Below are 5,988 nucleotides of genomic sequence, written 5' to 3'. Positions count from 1 at the left end.
AAATTTCTTTTATTGCAGAATACTAATACTGCTGTAATAATTACACCTAGACATCCTGACGCCGTTCATCCTTCAAAAAATGAAATTTCCTATTCTCCTGTATACAATCGTCCACCTCCTAATGTCATCTTCAACGATTGTTACACAGAACGAACGACGAAACTGGACGACTACACCTTCAAAGGTAAGCCGAACAAAAATATTGAGACAGAACTCGAGTTTATGGCATTTTGATCTTTTTTCGAGTCGTGACAACAGTTGTTCCGTTTCACGACGCTCGTCAGAAGCTGCGTCGACACGGATCCACTCGCATAGTCACAATGAATATGTTTTATATCGCATTTGTAATATTACTAGCTATTTATACAAACTTTCATAATTGTCTATGAATAGTTCCAGTGCCTTGATGAGAATAGTAAGCGCAACACAGGTTGTAAAACTTACAGTTTGCTTTCTACAGAATTAATAGAAGATTAAGAACAAGATTCAACGAGATAGAGATTTTTAATATTGGCGTGATTTCTTAATCGGATAATTATAATAGAATATAATAGATATCATAATGAAAAATAATAGAAGATGCAACAGCTCTGTTGATACGAATTCTCGGTTATCGATGTAGCGTATCTTAAAGCGGATATTCTTCGTAGAAAATCGCTGATAATTTGCATTAATAACACAATCGTTATTTTATATCTCGTAAAGTTCGCGAGTAAACAAAACAATTAACTAACGTGTCATTCGACGAATTATATCGGACTTAAGTGCACATGCACCTAGCGTACCATGGCCTTCTTGTGAGAACAAATTTTGTGCAACGTTTTTGGTTTGTCTTTGCGCGAGCTATCGGCTTTATAGCGTCGTACGCAGTTTCAATTTTCAGAAGAATTTCATTAAATTCAACCGATTGTAACACTCGAGGTTTCCAATTGCTTGAACTTTCCAACGTCCAAACATCAGACCTCCACATTTCCAAGCGGCAGACCGAAATTTTCAAGTCGTCGACCATTCGAACGTGAAAGTTTTTAAATATCTCGACTTGCGAGCTTTCCAGTTGAAATTTCCCGATTCACATTTCTAGACAAACATTTTTGAACATTTTGAAATATCATGCCAAAGAAGCCGCGCGATCGAAAGCGGCCGACGCGAGGATGGCGAGATTGTCGCGGCAGCTGGTGCGTACGCTTGATAATCCACGCGCACCCTTGACGCCCGGCGTCCCGTCCACGCTCTCGCCAAGTCCGACCTCGGTGTATCCTTGCGACTATTTTCGCGCGTAACACGTTTCGACATGATAGATGAGAGTTTTCTGCGTTTCCTCCACGTCGCCTTTGCTCGAAACCTGCCAAAGATTCTCGTTCGTACTAGTGGCAGGGAACGTCGAATAATTTAGGACCGCGGACAATACCTGTCGTTTTGCTACCGTTTCGCCCTCCGTCGTCTCGTACGCTTCGTTCGTTTATCCTCGCGCTGTGAACGCTTGCCAGCGGCAATTTTTGCGCCGTTCGAATTTTACTACTTTCGATTCGTCTATACAGCGAACGAGATATTAAAAGAGTATTAAAACCCCTTAACAGGTCGATAATTTGAAAATACGCGTACGACTATTTACGACACGTTTGCCGCACGTTGGATTACACGTATCGCGTGTTTTATATTTCGAATTACCGCATACCGAGAGAAGAGGAAATAATATTAGGTTGTCCGGAAAGTTTCTTTCGTTTCATCAGGAAATAACAGACGCACAACGTTTTATATTATTTTGGCGAATTACGTACGATCTATTTCGTTCTGTCGAGATAAACACCGTGACATTTCACAGACTTGGTTTCGCGTTTGTACGAAGCTGCACTCTTGTAAAAAGCACGTTTACCGAAGAAAGACATTTTTCTTTTACGACAACCTAATACTCGCTAATGTGCAAAAGCTATAGGCAAACTTTTATAAAAGCTGTTGCTACTAATCGTATAAAATAATTAAACGCGAAATGCGTGCACATCTTCGATAGTTTATCGATCATAAAACGCTATTAAATGTTAACGAGCGGGAAGATAAAAGGGTGAAATGACAGAGATCGATGAATAGAATTAAGGACAGATACGGGTTTCTCCGGGCGCCGCGTATTTGATTGCAGACAGATTTCTTACCGGATGTAAAAATAGATACCCGGTGCTTTCGTTCAGCCGTAAACACGTGTAATGAAAGGCAGGCTTCGCCGTGACCCTTTTCCTTCCTTTCTCTTCTTTCTTTTTTGCTTCCTCTTCTTTTATATTTCCCTTTTTCCCTTAACCTTTACGCTTCTCTTCTTTCTCGCTTTTTTTATTGCGCACGGAACAATCGGTTTTTCTACTTTCACCTTTACCTAGTAGAAAGATTAATCGTCGAGTAGAATGGAAATTGGCGGAAGATGATGATCCGTAGAATTTATGGACGAAAAACAAACGTCTGTAACGACGTATCTGTGTAACAACGAGTTCGAGTACTGTCCATCTATAAACGTAATCTCTGACTCCTCGCCAGCCGTAGTTACGTCGGTTTCGTTCGTTTCTTCTTCCCTTTCTCTGTTTTGCTTTTCCTGTGCTTCGTGTGTCGGTCATATGGAATTCGTCAGAATGTCAGAGACCCTCTGCTCGTTCGCTTTTTCCCTGTTGCGTGAGACGATAGAGACGATTGAAAGAAAGGTATCTTGTAACGTTACTTAAATAAAAATGCGTGGAAGTGAAATGCAAGTTCGGAGACGCTTGGAATCAGATATCGAAACATCATTTTTTAAATTCTTCTTTTACGTTTTTCTGTAGAGGTAAAAGTCTCTACTTTTTTTTTTATTAACGTCTTTTCAATACTCTTTTTTCCCCCGCTTTATCGTTATTTTTATCTTTTTACTCCTCGTTCTTTTCGATCCTCTCTTTTCTCCTATACATTCTTTCGAATATTTCTTTGAAAAAAAATAAAAATGACACTTCTCAACAGCATTTTTCCTAAAATATCGAAAGAACGATCGACCTCCGCGACACTTTTTTTCCTCGAACCGATCTCGCGTGGAAACCGCTGTCCTTCGAACTATCCGACCTCAGAGGAAAAAAGGAAAAAGGAGGGAACTCCTATCGCGGAACAGGGTTGCGTGCATAAATTTCATGCGTTATTTATACTGGATTTTCCTTGAGAGCGAGCGATATTTCCTTCCCCTTTGTCGCATCCCTCGCGCGATCCATCAACGTCTCGCGGCAACGAAACGGTTCCGCTTCTACAGCTCGCGTCGCGGATTTCCAATCAGACGTCCGATGCAAACGTCCACGACTACTTTCACGATGTCGTCAGTCACTATCGACGTATAAACAATCGCGTGCCATTTATTTATAACCGTTGCACGTGTCGTCGTAGATCGAATTGAAGCAAACGTACGATAGTGTAGGTTTTCTGGCAACGATCTAGCGCGAGGATGCTCCGCTGCTCGCGAAAATCGCAAAATTAAGTTGCTGGCATCGGCGCGTTCCGACGAGATTCCTCGAAAAATCTTCTTCTTAAGCCGAGAGATTTCAACCTAAGCGGAGAATTCGCATTTCATTCGGATTTTCTGGTTGATTTTGGAGGCGAAGGATCGCCGAATTTCTATTTAATACACTTGACGTTTTTATCTTTTTTTGGACAAGCATCGATATTTAATCGAATATCTTTTTACCATAGATCGTCTGCATTTAGATCTTCAAACGTGACAGATTCTTCGGCTCGTTGATTCATCGCCTCTTGATTATAATCATTTACTTTCTCGCCTATCATTTGCTTCTTACACATATATTTGCTACGACGAATATCGATCAAAAGTAAAATCAGTTTTACTCCACGATCTTTCAACGTTTGTAACTCTACGAAGAAGCGAGCCAGAGAAAGAAAGAGAAAAATCTTCTGCACTGAACGATTCGCGGAGCTAAAAACTATTTCAAGGTTTTGACTTGCTACCAAAGCAAACGTAATACTTTGCCGCGAAACCAGCCCAAAGTACTTCAGCAACCTACTTCATCCCAACCATCGAAATAAGCCATCGCCATTGTCCGGGATCTCTCGGCCGCAAATCTTCCAACCTGCAAACCTCCCTCTCTCGATTTCAACGAAAGCACACGATCGTATACAAGAAACAATTACATCAACGGAGCAAGAATCTGAAGAGAAGACAAAATTCGACCCACCATCAAACCATCAAAATTGTCCTACGGATTCTCCTCTCTCAGCTGCAGCGAAAACACGCGTCCATACACAGGACGAATTATACCAACGGTTTGACAGAATCTGCGACGACTCGAAGAAGACGAACGCGTAGGAAATTTGGCCGCGTTGGGAACGAGGAACGAGCGGGAGATGATCGAACGATAGGAATGTCATTAGGGAATCGTGGTGACAGCCGCTATTATACTGTCGGTGATGTTTGCACGTTGCCGCGGATGCCAACTATCGGCACTCCGCGACTATATGTACAGATGTCGGACTATATTTGGGACGTTGAGCTACGGTTACTTCACTGGCCCAGTTGGCCGTTGATCGGACCCCGTACGTATTTTTAGTTTAGGTCGTAAGCACGTCTAACGCGGCGAGGATCTTCTCCGCGCAGCAAATTACTCTTCTGACTGCGACGTTGTACGCGGTCAGGTAGGTAATGAACGCGTTTCTACGTTGCCATGGGCCAGGCCTGACTGCCGTGTTTATTATTAGAATGCCAATGTTACTCGTACGAGATTTTACATAAGCGGCACCGATATTTCGCCGCGTTAACCCTGAAAGTAAACTAGTGGACGAAAGGCAGGAAGACAGAGAGGAAGAAGAAAAGAGGATAGCGGCCGATCGCGCTTTGATTCGCCGCTGTCACGGACCGCTTGACAGACACGACGACGACGACGACGACGACTACGCGCCGCAAACTTCCGACCGGAAAGAATGCGTCGTCGTGACGCAACGACACGAGCCAAAGACCCGTTGTTGTTCTTCGACTGCGTGCGTATGTACCTTTGTACGCGTTGCGCCGGTACTTCATTTACTTCGAACCGGTCAACCGATAAACAATTTGTTATACGATTGTACAGACACTGTTATTGATGGTACAATGGTGGAGGAGTAGTCGATTCTACGTGAAAAAATAAATAAAAAATGTAGATGAAATTCTTCTTATTCGAGGCTCTGTTAGCGACAAAATGGGATTTGAAAATTTCTCTGATATATGTAAAGTTTACCCACAGTCAAAGAGGAAATAGCAAAATATAGCGACAGATATAGCAAAAGAGTCAACAAACACCGAAACCCCCTAATCACTGGACTACTTGATACGTCGGACCAGATCCGTAGGCTGAAGAGACACTACCCGCTGGACCTAAACGCTAGATTCAATAAGTTATTTAAATTAAGTAATATTTACTTATTTATAATACTTACTTACTAATCATACTTATCTGTAATGAGTATTAACTTATTATAAATAATTAGCCTTGTCACTGCGCCACGCCAGAAAAATTACTGAAAATTCTCAATGCGAGAGTTGATTGTAAATTTTAATAAATATAAAAAAAAAAAATATGTAAAGTTGAATACCTAGTTGTCGATTGGATACGCGTGATCAATATTTGCATACTTGTCTACTCCAGTTCGAAATTAGCAGAGAGTAGCAAGTATACTTGAGAAATTTTCAAACTCGATTTTCTCCAGAGCCGAGCGTTATGTGAAAAAATCTTATTCTATATTTTCCATGTGTTCTTTCACGGAGAATTGCCCTTTGCCGATTGTACGATCGATAGAGGGACACCCTGTGTACTATTTGCGATAAAGTATCATGCGTGGAATCATGTTTGTCGGGACGAAATTGTAATTAGTCGCTATGTAAATGAATTACTCGCAATTGGTCTTCCCTGGGGAACGTATCTCGACGTATCACAACGTTTGACAAGTAACGAAATTCGATATCGACATATTTACATCTCTGAGAACAGATACTGTTCTACTCAATGC

General features: G+C 41.6%; 1 long non-coding RNA gene across 1 annotated transcript; it reads right to left on the bottom strand.

Annotated features, from left to right (window-relative positions):
- Positions 1–214: 214 nt before the first annotated feature.
- Positions 215–5,235, bottom strand: LOC112212212. Its single transcript, XR_002946030.2, has 2 exons — positions 1,409–5,235; positions 215–1,342 (listed from the first exon to the last, which is right to left on the bottom strand). It is a non-coding gene; the product is annotated as an uncharacterized LOC112212212 (long non-coding RNA).
- Positions 5,236–5,988: the final 753 nt, after the last annotated feature.

Source organism: Bombus impatiens, unplaced genomic scaffold (genome assembly GCF_000188095.3).
Source record: "Bombus impatiens unplaced genomic scaffold, BIMP_2.2 scf_0133, whole genome shotgun sequence".
Taxonomy (NCBI): Eukaryota; Metazoa; Arthropoda; class Insecta; order Hymenoptera; family Apidae; genus Bombus; species Bombus impatiens.
Note: the sequence above shows the minus strand (reverse complement) of the source record. Positions and strands in the feature narration are given on the sequence as shown.